This window comes from Corvus brachyrhynchos, unplaced genomic scaffold, assembly GCF_000691975.1.
Source record: "Corvus brachyrhynchos isolate BGI_N302 unplaced genomic scaffold, ASM69197v1 scaffold246, whole genome shotgun sequence".
Classification (NCBI taxonomy): Eukaryota; Metazoa; Chordata; class Aves; order Passeriformes; family Corvidae; genus Corvus; species Corvus brachyrhynchos.
This window is the reverse complement of record NW_008238447.1, coordinates 830,263-845,262: the sequence shown is the minus strand read 5'-3', so window position 1 is coordinate 845,262 and position 15,000 is coordinate 830,263. Positions and strand designations below refer to the sequence as shown.

General features: G+C 40.6%; 1 protein-coding gene and 1 long non-coding RNA gene across 13 annotated transcripts in view; one reads left to right on the top strand and one right to left on the bottom strand.

Annotated features, from left to right (window-relative positions):
• SOX5 (SRY-box 5) overlaps positions 1 to 15,000 on the top strand; it is a 601,783-nt gene that overhangs the window by 423,649 nt on the left and 163,134 nt on the right. The window lies entirely within an intron of this gene.
• LOC108447276 lies at positions 7,106 to 14,994 on the bottom strand. Its single transcript, XR_001862748.1, has 3 exons — positions 14,778 to 14,994; positions 12,919 to 13,155; positions 7,106 to 12,326 (listed from the first exon to the last, which is right to left on the bottom strand). It is a non-coding gene; the product is annotated as an uncharacterized LOC108447276 (long non-coding RNA).

Here is a 15,000-nt window from a genome sequence, read left to right as displayed (position 1 = left end):
ATGGTTAAAAATTATATGCCTCTAGATCACAAAGAGATGGGCTTGGGGGCTAATCTCTTTACCATCCTGATTTACTCTTGTTCAGAGAAAATAATACAGAGTGCCTGGTTTAATGAAAGGCTGCAATTCAATCAAGAGGTTCTGCTGAGGTCATATAATTTAAATGGTTACAGCACCTCTTGACTGAGTTACAGCCTTGATAATTCAGTACTTTGTTGTTATTTATGAGGGTAACTTTTCAAAGCAATCTGCATATCTCCCGCTAAAACCTGCTTTGAAAATTTTATACCATGATGTCATTGAAAAAGAATTTTTTTCTCTTGGTAAGAAAAGGGAAAAAAACCCCAAACCCCACACCAGCAAAATGAGAGGGGAAAGGAATGCATTGTTTTAGAATAGAAAATTAATCACTTGGAAATAGACTGGTTATTGTGAAGCAAATGCAGAAAGAGTATTGAAGTTGAGATACATGAGAAAAACTACAGAAACTCCTGCCAAGGCTTTTAATGGAAAATACACCACACGTTTCATTATAAACACAGCTTTGGGAGTGAAGAGTTATAACAGTGGACGAAAAAGGGCATTGTGGAAATACATATTTTTCTGATAATCATAGTTAATGTAGCTCAGCCTTAATTGAAGTATTGTATAGAGTAGCAGGAACACATTATAGTAGGGACTGTTGGAACAATTTGGGTGTTTGGAGTGTTCATATAAAGAAGGATGTAGTACTATATGCTGGTGAACCTAGAATGGTATAGTCGTCAGGAGAACTGCACTGAAGTGCTTTGAAGCCTCTCCCTACTGACATTGAAAAATCCACTCAACGTACACCTCATCTTCTTAACTCCCCCAAATATTATCTGTGTTTTGCATTACAGCCTAATACTGTCTGCAAGGATAACGCACTGATGTCTCCCTTAGGTCAATGTTTCCAATTTAGTGAATTGTAGGTGTCCGACTGGAGATTCCACACTCTCCTGCAGAAGAGTGAGTGCTTGAGACGCATCATTAATTTAATGTAGCTAAGAGACTGGTGGGGTTAAAGGAATTTGTAGTAGCCCCACAGAGAACTACCCAAATGTAATTTAAATAGGATGGAGGAAACTTTTCATGCCTTGATTTTTTTTCTGAGTTAGAAATGTTCAAAGCAGTAATAGCTTCTTTTATATGTTTTAAACTCTTACAAAAACAGTATCTGTAGTATGTATGGAAACAAGTGTTTCAATTAAAGTCAGATCAGGGCTTTGCAGAAGCCTAGCTTTTATGCAAAGCTCTCTAGAAGTGCACCTATGGTGATCTTTTTTTTCCTCTGGCAAAAGGAGAGAGACGAAGAATAAAAAGTGCAACACACTGCCTACCAAGTAAACCACAAGTCACAGCTGAGCTACGCATCTCCAACCCTGAATTCCTGGAAGGCAAAGTAATTTTTCTCTGTTAATTGTTTTAGGATGGAATTTCATTCAAAAGACTCACAGAGAATTGGAGAATTTCTGTAGCCAAATATAGAACCAACCAATAGGTTCCATCTAGGTGTAGTAGGAATTTGAGGATTTAGAGGCTGAGTTTCATAAAGATCTGGAAAAAGTTTGGTTTGTGGATTGCTGCATTATATTTCTACCTCTCACTTTTCTTCCTGAGTTACAATGAGCTCGAGATTATTTTTTTTCTTAACTAATGATCTATTACTTCCATTAAGAAATTGTGGGTAACTGAGAAATGCGTATTTCTACCTTTTTTTCTATGAAAAAAACTCCAGTCATTTTATGTTCTCCTTAATCCTTGAGCCATATAATACATTATATCCTCGCTCTTCTGTTATTTATAAAGCCAAAGCTGATGGTGTCACTTTTAACACTGCCTACTCTGCCATCCTTGCAAGGAAAGGTATAACATATTCTGGAAAGGTATAATATGTTGCATATTATGCCCTAGTGTGACATTTACTTTTTAAATTAGGCTGTCCTTTCTGTATTCTTGATTCAGCTTGTGTTAAAGTAACTGGAAAAATGCTGTCTTTGATGTCCCAGGACCCTCCAACTCCATCATCTGCTTTAACAGGGCTCAAGAAAGTTCCCCAGAAACACATGATGCTCAGGGAGAGACTAGGAAGGTTAGCCAACATTTTGCACCAAGCATCTCCTATGGCACTTCCAGTCCTTTAGCAAGGAAGCAGGAAGATGTGTAAATTGGTGGTGTAGTGCTTAGTGGCTGTGTTCATAGAACCAGGAAGCTCCAAGATTAGGTCAGTGGTTAGAACATGGGAGAGAAGGGAAGCCAGCACTGAAGAATTCTTTCCTTCTGTGCTACCCTGTAACCATTGTGTTTGACATGGCATTTGACCACGTCTGTTTGTTGTTCATGTGTTATTCCCTTGTCTGCCCCCCACGTACATTGGAAAATGCCGTTGAAGAGAGAAAGGGGGACATGGGAGGGCAGGATTGTGAAGGTTTTGTCAATTGCAAAGTCTTAAGACTTTGCTGAAAGCTGCAGTCGTCAGTGTGGTTATGTGATACAGAAATTTATTCCATCGGCTTTCAAGGTATAGACTACTTTCATTTATGCCATAGCATCCCCCCAGGATTAAGTCATTTGTTTCTCTGGCATTCTCTTAAAGCCTGGTCACAAAAGAGAACTTTCTGAACAATGGGCCTGTTATCCTATTCAGCCTTTTCTGATCTATTAAATTCCCTGTTACACCATTCTGCAATTACTCCACACCCCACCTTCCCAGACACCCTGTTCTCAAGCAATCTGGGAATTCACCCTTGTCATTTGCCTCACTCTTGTCATTTGCCTCACTCCACAGGAGCCCCACATCCCTCCACTCCACCACTTTTGATATTGACCCTGGGTCCTTTTCTGGCATACCCACATGTATCTGATATGACTCTCCTTCATATCTCCATACCAGAGGGACATTTATATATGTTTATTCAAAGACTTCTCTATCTTACTCAGAGAGAGAGGTCGGTTTAAGAGAAACTATTTCAGTCTCAGCCCTAGTTTTATCTCAGAGTTGAAAAAGAAAAACTGAATTGCATGTAGTTCTTTTTCCAAACATCTCCTGTTAGATGTGAAATAAATCTCTGTGTAAACTGCATATTGTTGAGCATTGTGTCAGAAAAGAAAGGTAGGTACCATACTGAGATATCAGTGTTAGTCACAAAATTAAATCACAAAAGATACGATTCCATATAACAGTTTGATAATGGTATTATTATTCAGAGTTCATCAGCATTAGCTGTTTCAATGTTAAAATTGAGGCGCAGCTGATACCAGACTTGGATTGATTTTTTCACAGCTGCACCAACAGTTACCTGAGTGAAGTGATTTCCATGCAAACATTAAAATTCTGCTGAGTTTCTTAGGGACTTTGAGGTAGTTTGAGTCAATGTTCAGAGTTACCCCACAAAGACAAAGAATTAAAGCCAGGAATCCCAGCAGCAGAGCTGCACAGATCCCTGCACTTTCCGGTCCTTTCACAGATCTTTTTTTTGTGCTATATGCTCTTCATTTACAGATTTGATCTTTATTTAAAGGAGTTGTCACTCCGGCGAAGCACCCACTTTTACTGTCAGGTCTTGCAAGATTGCATTCCTGAGTATGGGTCCAGCTCCTTGTAAGGGTTTGTCTTGATGATTCTCAGGTTATGCGTTATTCCATGTGTCCCAGTCCTTTAGTTAGTTGTAGCCTAGTCAGTGCTTGAGATCACAATCATACACGGAAGTTTGGGGTTGGGCGTTCTTTCAGTAGGTGCATGTCGCACTAAGCGCTTTGAATATGAGGCCAGATTCTTTGGAGAGACACCTTGTTATACCAGTCAGAGCTGTGTCAGAAGATGCCTTTTTGCTTTTGTGGCCATGAAAGGTAGAAATAATCAAGATGAGAACACAATTGCTGGTACCAGATTTCTGTCTGACAGAGCAAAGTGTAGCTTCTGCCCATTCACAGCAGAACCCAGATGTCTCTTACCACTACACCGAAGAAGTGAAGAACGAGTAGGATCCTGAACTACAGATGTTGCAGAGAAGGTTGTCTCTTCTAAGTGGTTCTTTTTTCATCAGAACTTGTTCATCCTGCTTCAGTTTAGTTTAAGCTTCCCTTTCGCTCATGTTATTAGGACTGCACAGATAAATGCTTTGGAATTGCAAAAAGGAGTTTATTCCTAATTTAAGTCTAGGGGCCAGGCACTAGAGCAGGCCTTCTCAAATGGGTCGTTGAGAAATCTGTAAGGATGAGTACACGTAGTCCTGTCTTGTTTTTAATGAAACAAATTAGGTCCCAGAGTGACATGGACAAGTTTGTTGGATGAAGTGGGAGAAGGCTAATTCTAGGTGGCCATTGATGAGATTGGTAGTGCAGAAGTGAGAGAACTGTTTCTTGTTTCAAAGTAACTTCATCAGAGGAAATGTTGACATTTTTTGTATTTCTGGGGTCTGTGTTCTTTTTACCAGGGGGAATGTAGTGCCTCTTGATTGCCAACACTGTGTAAAGAGCTGCCTAGTGAATGACCTTAATTCTTGGGAAGGTATTCTGTTCCTGCCCTGCATTCACCTTACTGGTCTTTGGTGATTCATGAAGCCATGCTGAATGCAGATGATCCTTCTTGTGGATCTGGACAACTATTTGCAGAGGGAGTTCTATCATCCTAAGGTGAATGAAGGAAGTTTTAAGTTTTCTAAAGTAGTCTGAAAAAGTTTTCCTGCAGGGTATGAGTGAGATTCCTCTCTGATAAAAAAGATGTTTTCACTTTGGAGTGCTGGCAGTAATTTGAAGGCATAGTTTATGCGTCAATCTAAATCCTGTTGTCTTTTCTGATAAGTTCCTGTTACAGCTGTTTCACACTTGCCCAGGCTGCTGCAGTTACCTGTTTGATGGCTGGGGAATGGCTCCATGTTGGTGACAGTTTTCAATAGCCAAGGAGTGGCTGCAGAGTTGCCCTAACTCTCCTGCTCCTTCAGTGCATTGTGTAGTATAAGTACGTTTTGGATTTGACAAATGAGGCCCCTTTCTTAGTGTTGTTTTTTCCTTGTTCTCAGCATTGTTTTCTTTGTCTCTCTTCCCTTTTTTCCTCTGACTTTTCTGCGTTTACTTTCTGACTTTCCTTTCCCCTTGTCTAGAACTATTATGTTAAAGAGCTATGCATAACAGACTTTTCTCTGATTTCTCTTCGGGTATTTGGGGATTACCTGTCTCAGCTGTTACATGGCTGAACCACCCATGTATCTCGATGTTATTCCTTAGAAAGAAAAATGCTTGATCTAAAGGAAACCCAGTGTATTTCCTCACCCTATTTACGCTGAAAATAAAAGTCAAAAAAATCCGTGAATGGAGACAACTGAGAACAAACAGAACAAGTTGTCAAGGCAGATGGAATGCTGTACTTCAGTGGAGAAGCCTGTGTGCAAGTCTTGGGAGATTATTTTAGGCAAGTCCAAGGATGACATTAGCCTTAATAATTTCCACTTAATTTGACATAATGATTTTATGCAAATATCATTTACATCACAACTAGCAGTCTGATTTACTGTGAAACTACCTGCACTTCAGAAGCTTTGATTTATAGTGTACCTTTTTTTTAATGTTATTATTAATAATATTATTTTTCCTGTCTTTCTGGCATCTGGCAATCAATAGTTGAGATTTTGTGTTCACATATGTTGTGCAAGAGGAGTTCAGGATGTGTAGTTGTTTAGCATCAGGCATATGTGCTTTAATTCTCACTTCCAATGGTAAAACAGTCTGTCATATTTTGAAAAAGAATAGAAATCCGGGCCTGCTGTGTGGGGTTTTTTGTTGTTTCAGGGGGATATCCTTTTCAGTTTTCTGTTTTCAATTTTTTAAATTCCTTTAATGGTTTTATTAACATTCCAAATGAGTACTTTCTGGTTCTTTCAATGTTATCATTCAGTTCAAATTATAATAGTACACATTTACTCTAGGAAGTACATACACAATCTGATGTCTGTAGCCCTTTCACTACACGTTCACGTAAATTTAAAATTTAAATAAATGGGTCCAGATGATCAAAAGATGTACATACTGTTACCTCAATTTGATCGAACACATGACTCTAAACCAACCAGTTCCACAATATGTTTTTGATGGTTTTTAGCTTTACATTTTCAACTTTCAAGTGTATTTGTGCTTCCAGGTCACTTTCTGGTTACTGATTTCATTTGGCCATGGAATTGCCTGATTTTCCTTCCTATTTACCTGGTTTGCTGGGACAGTGACAACACAGGGCTTGCATTTGATAGGGTTTATCTGTTGCATACCATTTTTTAATTGAGTAACCTCATCTAGTAAATGTATGTGTATCAGAAATATATTAGGATCAGAAAACATTTTGGCACAATTTTTTCTCTTGGCAGTAACATGTCTGAGTGCATTGTTTAAATGGGTGCAGTCATTTTCATTTAAGGGAAAATTAACTTTTCTTCCACCTGCCATTGTTCTCTGAAGAGGATTATGATACAGTCAGCAAAATGCTGACAAGGGAAAAGAAAAATTACATCAACCTCAAAAGAGGGAATGTCATATTTATCTGCTAATCTTGTAATCATCCTGGAAAAAGCCCCAAAAACAGGGTGAGGGAACTTCTTCTTTCTGTCTGACTTCCACCTCCCCATGCTCTCGTTGTCACTCCTGGCAGTGTAAGTAATGGCCGTATCTGGATCCAGCCTTCCCCACCTCTGCTCCGCTGACATCATAAATTATCCAGATCTAAATGGACAACATTCATTAGCTGTGCACTTTGCAAAAAGAGCTAGCTCAGGAGCTAAGCGCTCGCCCATTTTTATTAAAAGTTAAAAAGCTCCTTGCTGTCACGGAAAGGGGAGGTTGGAGAAGGTACAATGGAGGACAGTGCCACAGAGCTAATAAATAAAAATAATAACTATTACCATTGGTTGAGTGACCCTGGGAGAAGAGCACTACTGAGCCATTTGTTGTTCCCTTTCACTTGTCAACAGCAGTGGCTTAAAAGCCTTCGCCATTGTTCAGGCCTAATAGCACCTGTTGGGAAGATAGGAAGACAGCTGTCAAAAAAAAAAAAAAGAAAAAAAAAGAAGGAGGGAAAAATAAAAAGGAAAAACAGGGTGGGGGAGGAGGGTGGAAGCTGATGATTATGCCAGTAACAAGCACAGCTGCAGCAGGACATTTCCTGGCTTCCATTCGGAAGCAGGGCTCTGCCCCTGCCATCTCCTCACCGTGATGCTCTCCGGGATGGGCACAGGGGGAGCCAGGAATGCTCAGGCACTGTGTGGGGCTGTTTCAGAAAGCAGAGATAGTTAACCCAGAATAACCCCAAACCCCAAGCAGGCCTCAGTAGCGGAAGTTGCAGCTTTCTGAGAAGAGGGCTTGTTTCGCTTACTTTTTTCATTTCTTTTTTATTGCTCTGTTGCGTTGGCAAATAAGACTCTTTGTCAAGACATGTAAGGAAGGCCGAGAGGTGAGGAGCCCCAGGGATCAACAGCTCCCTTTGCAGCCGATCATCCCGAGGCCAGAGCTGCCGGGTTTTTGCTGGTGGGAAGTGATGGCAGTGGCCAGGGCTGAAAGATCGGTTATTTAGAAAATTGTCTCCTCAGCCTCATCACACACAATCCTCGCATTTGTCATTTTGAGGAAAATTACCAGCACTTCAGGACTCAATTTTTTTTCCATTTTTAAGTAAGTTGCTCTGAGATTTTCAGGTAAAAATGCTATAGTAACTCTATGTGAATGGTTACATTGTTGCTGTTGAATTTTGGATTTGAGAAGTGGTTTGGTTGAGCTTTAGAAGGATTTCCCTGAAATTCTAGCCAAACACTGTAGCCCTCAATTTATGTTTTATGGTTATTTAGATTACATACTTTTGGGGGCTCTTGGGGCTTTGTTTTAGGGTTTGTTCGAGAAAGCATTTAATTACTTTAAAAGTGACAGATCAGCATGAAAGATCTTTTTGGTCAAAGGATAAACCATGGAATCTCCCTAGAACATCCTTAATGATGTGTCAATACCTATAAAAAGTTAGTATATAGCCATGTCATTGAATACCTTTTTTAAATCCTTCTTACTTACCAAGGATGTGCTGAAGATGTAAAAAATTAGCAGACCAAAATCATGGCCCTCTGTTAATATTAACAAGATATTAGGGCCCTTTAATTAGAAACTGGCTCTGTTGGTAGCACTAATACAAAAATGTATTTCAGGGGAATATGTATTTCGGTGGAGTATCTCTGTCCAACTGAGACAGAAAAACAAAACTGAAGTGAAATTTAATGTTATTTAATTCAAGATGTCTATGTTTTTATGTTGTTACTCTTGTAATAGTCTCTGGAAATATTAAAATATCTTTGTGGTTTCAGAATTTCAGTGAAGTTCAGTATACTACCTCCTTCTGTCATCTGACACATGGTTTTTTGCTGGGTGGACCACTCCTGAGAAAATCAATTCCTTCTTCCATTTAGAGATGCCAGGAATTAAAGGGGCATTAGAAAGCTGAAGAACACAGAATAGGACAATTCTTTTTTTCATGTGTAGGAGAGGAGTTTTTTATTTCACTGTTGCCCTTCTTTTCATAAGGATTCCTACTGGTGTAACTTCAATTAAAAAGGAAGGGGTTGCTGCTCAGGTGTTTGAAAGTGAGTTACTCTGTTTCATGTATTAATTTATTTTTTGAATATCAAGAAAGTACTGGGCACATTTAAAAATTTAACTTTTGGGTTTTTTAAAAGTTTAATAAGGTTCAAAAACGTGCTTCATTCTTACATGTTAATTTAATTGGGGTGAAGAAAATAGTGCTAGCAGGGAGCTGGGATCATCCTAAATATTGTGTGTGCTGAAAAAGATGTTCCAGCAATAATTGTGCCGGTGAAATGCAGCATTTGGCAGAAGGTGTTCTTTGGGCCAACTCCCTGGCCTGGATATCCAAAGGCAGGTGGACCCTAATTCCTTTCCAGAATGGGATTTATGCTCCTGAATGCCTTTGGGAATCCAAAGCACTGAATCCCAAAGAATTTCAGTGATAAAAGATATGTTGTCCTGTGCATGACATCCTGTGCCATTCACAGAGCCCTTCTCTGGGGGACACCATTGCTCAGCTGCGGAAATGGGAAGGGCAGATTGCATCGATTCTTGAACCAGCCATATCCCACTGTGTATTTTAAGGACAGATTCTTAAATGGACGGTAACTGAGCAGTGACTACAAACTACACTGTTGCAGTTGTTTTTTCAGAATAATTTGGGTTTGTCCTGCAAGTAATGCAGCCCCACCTCCGTGTAAATCTGAGGCAGCCAGCAGTGGCTCCAGGCTTGATGTGGAAGGCCAGATTACTGGAGGTGTGAGTCGAGCACACACCAGCTGCCCTGGCACACAAATATGATTTCCACACCCACAGGAGAGGAAGGGGTGGCAATTATCATACTGCAGCTTGCAGCCCTGTGCTTTGAAGGGTTATGAGCATACACTTTGTAGCCTTGATGGGGTCTGTTGTCACTAAGGTAGGTAAGACAATGAAGTATATACTTTAGAAGTTAGCATGTTAGAAATAACAGAGATAGAGCTGGAGTTCCCTGTTGTTCTGAGGTGAGAGGAGGAATGCAGGCTTGTTCCCTGGCTCAGCAATGTGCTCGTGAAAGAGGTGGGTTTCTCAGGTACTTAGTCTTCAGAAGGGTTTTGTGAACATCTCATTGTCAGTCCAGAAGAGTGTATGACAGAGAGACTTTCAAAAATACCTGAATTTTTCACACTCTCGAAGCACGCTCTGTCCTGAGGCTGTATACCAATAAAGAGGATGGAAGCTGAGAAAATCTTGGCTGTGGCCTGTGTGACCCTCAAATGAACATCGACTCTTTTGCTGGGAGGCTGAAGGACTGGTGTGATTGTCTTTGCATTGCACGTCTCTTACGTGGAGTGTGACACTGCTCCTGGAGTGGGTGACTGTTCAGTGAAACAAGACAGCCTGAAAAGTATACAGGTAATGGAGCGACTGCCAGTGCATTCAGGTGATGGGAACTATAAAAATTTCAGACAACAGCCTGGCTATTCCTGAAGGCGTCATTGACTGAGATGCTGGTTTTGGCCTCAAATCTAGCTTAAGAAGTCATTCTGCTCTCCCCATGTCCTGCTTAGCCATGTGTTCCTGTCTGGTGCTGTGGTTTGCAGACTCCTTGCTTACATCCAAAGGGATAATTAGTTCAACAATTAGTTTAGTGTATCTGAAGGCTATTCCAAACTTTCCTTTGTAATAAACATCCCCTTGTTTTTAGGTTAACTTTCTTATAAGACTGGCAGTAGGCATTAGTGAGCAGTTGTGAAAATCATTGCTTTGTATATTTGCAGGTAGAGTAGAATCATGTTTCTGGTGGCATTCATAGATTATTGATTTGAATGTTAAAATCTTAAATAATTTATTTATGGTGCTATGGAACCTTTTCTGGCTATGTGAATTAAGTGCTCTTTTACTAGAAATGACAATAAAAATGTCTTATCATTCATACAACATATACTTCATCAAAGCAGCATGATGGGTATTGCAAAAGAGAGCAAACAACTTGAAAACAAGTGGTGTATTTTTGACCATACACAAAATTAGGCACTATGTGCAACAAGAATGCAATGGTGACCTGATATCATTGTGCACCACAGGTGACTACGGTCATCTATGGATAAAGAAGTTGATTTTGTCCTCTGAAATGAAAAGCTATGTGAGCTAACACGTGGCCAGAATGGAGCTAGAGATTCCACGAACAGGAGGGCTGGTTATCCCTGCCAGAGAAGGGAGCTTTTTAGTAGGCTTGGAAGCTACCCATGGACATATGTAGCCCAGCTGTTTCCTGCACAGTGGTTGTGATGGAGTGGTGCAGTAAGAGTCATACTGTGATGCGCTGGCCAGAGCACCACAGCTTCCTAATATTGTAACTTGAATGTTTGGTTCAGCTCTGTGAGTTTGTGCCCAAAGACTAAAAAACATTTTGTGTATAAAAAAAACCCCAAACCCACAGAACCCAACAGCACACCACTTTCTTCTTCCTTTCTTCACTGTCCAGTCAGAGAAGCCCCAGGTAGTATTGTAGTCAGCACCACATTTTTGCTTATCACGCCTGAGCAACCATGTCCTACATTTGAACAATATTTACATTTATAGAGGTGTTTCCTAGTGTCTGCTCCAAAAGTTTAATCTGCTTTTAGACTGGTGAAAAATTGCAGTACTTCCTGGAAGGCAAGAGAAAAATGTATGTTTTGTGGTCTTTGATTTCCAAATTTAAATACATTCTGTGTTGTGCCTGCTCATGATTCATAGTGTCTTGCCTAGCTGCAAGTAGTTCCCTAAAAGCATGATTCTGTTGATGGAGAACCATATGTGTATGCAGATGCTGCATGTCTATGTAACCTGCTGATACCAGCCATTTCTTCATAATAGTTGCTTTATTTTCCTTGCTATGAAAATTGTTTCTGATTTTGTATAGGTAAGAGCTTCTTAATAAAATATGGGGGCGTAAAAAGAGAAATTTCTTCTATCTACATGTTTGTCTGCTCTTTTAAAGGAAGAGTGGAAATCTGCCCTTGATCTCATTTCCTGATTTAGACCAGAGAGGATTTGTTTCGGTACATGAACAGATAACAGAGTGCCAGTGGGGTGACATATGGATAGGTGAGGGTTGTAGGAACGCTGAGTGGAACTGTGACTGATGGGTGGAACATATTTATGACCATAGCAGAAGGAAAAGGTGAATAATGGGTGCCAGCTCAGTGTTTGCCAGTGCTTTCTTAATACAAAGGAAGGTGCTTGCCAGAAGTGGAAGGTGTATCAGCTAATGTTGAAGTTCATTCATGATAATTTGTGCCGACCAAATACTCCTTCCTCTAGGAATAACACGTGTTGGCAGGAAATGTTTGGTGGTCTGGATGGGCATTGAGCAACTCTTGGCTTCTCTCTGTTCTTGCTACACTTCATGTCATCATCCTTGCCAAGGCCAAACATCTTTCTTTTACTTTTTTCTGAGAAGTATCTCTCTTTCAACCCAGGGCAAGATCTGTTCACTGTAGTTACAAAGGAGGGAACCCTTTGGGCATCTCCTTGGGAGGGCACCCATCCTTGGACATCCAGACACCATGCAAGTGGGAGGCTCCAGGACTCACACTTTCCCTCTTAACTTGTAGTCAACTTACATCAGCCTCTTACACTTTGATCATAGTTGCCTCTGTATAACATCAGAGCTTTCTCTCCCATTTCCTCTTCAAATATGGGTCTTTCGGTCATGCCTCATGTGGAGAGCTCCCATTCCTCACCTTGTTACAGCATGTTGGAATTGCATGCCTTTCTCTGGAAGCAGGCAGCTGCATGAGACCGAACAGAGAGAAGAAATAGAGATTTGGCACTGAACACCATTCTAAGCTTGTATAAGTGGATTTCTAGGACTGTGACCCTGGAGCATGGATTGAAAAGAGCTACTGGAGAGGCTAGGCCTGAAGGGAGTGCTGTGCTGTGGGACTGTGTGTTTGGAAGGCTGCCGAGGCAGGTCCAGGTACATGTGCATCTGTGCTGCCACTGAATTGAGAGTAGGATTAGGTCCACTCCCAAAGGGGAGTTACAATGCCTGAAAAAAATGAACTTCTGGAAGTAGACTAAATTCAATAGAAATCTAGCAGACAGTGATAAAAATGGTGCCTCCTTCTTACTATGGCTTTGTATCCTCGTCCATTTCCTGGATACAAACCACTCGCTTCCCAGTGTGAAAACTTTAGGGCTTTTAAGCAGGTAAGTCAGTGAAGCTGTATTTAAATATCAAATGCAGGAGTAGAGGGACAGTGACATACTTGTTAGCATACCAAAAATTAGATTTAAAAGCTGTTTAATGTTAATTTATGGAGATTATTTGCTTTCCAGTTGTGTAAGAGCAATTCAGTGGATGTACAGATGCATCCATACCTGCAGATCAGAGCAGTGAACACAGGACTCTCACAACTCCAAGGAAAGTGGTTTCATTCCATGTGCTGAAGGCCTGCATGAGAATTACTGGCTGCTGGCATCAGTCTCCAAGTCTCATTGTTGTGGATGAGGGAGTCAGTCTGGATGGTGCTTGGCACAGAGGGAGGGTGGCGGGACCAGGGGACACCGAGGAGCCAGGGAGCTGCTGGCACAGGCGGAGGCATTCACCAGTGGGCACTGCCATACGCAGTGATGCGGAGAAGCATATGTAAGCAACAGAGGCAGGGGTGAAAGAAGAAAAACAAAATGTGCTGTAAATATCTCTAGAAAGAGCTAATGACTGATAAATGTGTTGAATAGACACAGCAGAAATCATTTCTGTGGATTAATTTGTATCTTTATTGATTCAGTCAGGCGCCTCTTGGCCAATGTTTAGTTAATGATTCCTGTTCTTCTTTCCATCTCAATCCTTCTCTTTGGTGCCCTATCCATAATCCTCTTCTGCAACAACATGTAACACTTCTCATAGTGTGTCTGGGACAAAAATGTTTCCCAAACATTAACGAAATTACTGTTCACAAACAACCTGTGAACAAGTCTTGTAGATGTATTCATACTGTGCTGTGACTTGGGATTGGTTTACTGTGTGCCATAGGATCTACACTGCAGGTAGGTATTGGGGGGGATTCTTAGCTCAAGTGGGGCTTGGAAGAAGGAAAGGGGGTAATTCTGGGGTCTTCTCAAAGATTGAATTAGGAGGCATTATGAATCATCGCCATATTCAGAACAACATGTGTAGCTTTTTGGAAATACAGATTACTGGAATACATAGCTGTCCTGATGCACATCCAAAATCTGTCACTATATAGCTCTGATTTTGCATGTAAAAAAACGTGGTTTTGGGGAATCCAAGAGGAGAGAAATGGTTGGAGTAGGGATCAGGAATAGCAGTTCGTGTGTGCAGGCCATCTTTCCCAGTTTCAAGCTGCACATTATATGTGCAAGCATTAAAAGTTTTACTGACTTTCCAATGAATCCAGAGAATGCCTGCCTTGCAAACAAGATACACCATTTATTTCTTCCCTTAATTTGAGAGCATCATCTTCTCAATGAAGTCTGAAAAAAGCTGAACAAAGGATGACTTTGTTTCTGTATAATTCATGGAACCTCTACTGTCGTAACTTTTTAAACAGTTATTTTTATTTAAGATGTGTAAATTTCAAATCTTTTTTTAATGGGGTACATAAATGACATAATAAATGTTTCTTTCCAAGATATAAGGCATAAGGTATTTCACAAACAGTTACTGAAATGTGATAGGTCGAGTATATGAATAACATATTTTATGTAAGTACAATATGTTAACATGGTATATAATAGAATTAGACAAGCTGTAATCTAATCTAGCTGTTTAGCTCCATAAAGCTATAGGGGTGGGGAAGCTATTGTCTTTCGGAATTAAAGTTCTTCTTAAGTATTAGCAGAAGGATGATTATTTGCTGGTCCTGCATCAAAATTCTGTTGAAGTATCTTCTGTAAAAATGGCAATTCAAATCTAGAGAGGTTTGAAACCAAGTTCGGACATCAGTTTAATATGATTGCTTGGGGGTTTTTAAAGGAAAAAAAGTCTATATAATATTATTTTGAATAGTTAACATACAGTATTTCAACAGGGGAAGCACTGATTAGATCACTACAATCTATTTTATGCCATCAGGATTGCTGAGGGGGCTTATAATTGTGTTAAATTTTCATATTACTCATATTCACACATTAATGAACAGATGCATTGTTACTATTGGGATTTTGCCATTTGGCCTTTCACATCTCTAATCATGATTTCCTACTGAGATCTTTACCGTTCTCGCAGAAATTCAGTCATTGATACATGGCCGTCCACCGCATTCATTACTCCCCGCTTGTTTGTCCGCGGCTCTCCCGGCATCACCGGCGGGCTCGGGTTGCTGGGATGTAACACGAGTCTTCGGGCGGGGGACTCCGGCTCTCGGGGTTGCACCGACAGAGCTCAAACTCCCCCGGGAAAGTGACACCGGGACCGTCCCGGCGCCCCTCCCCGAGCGG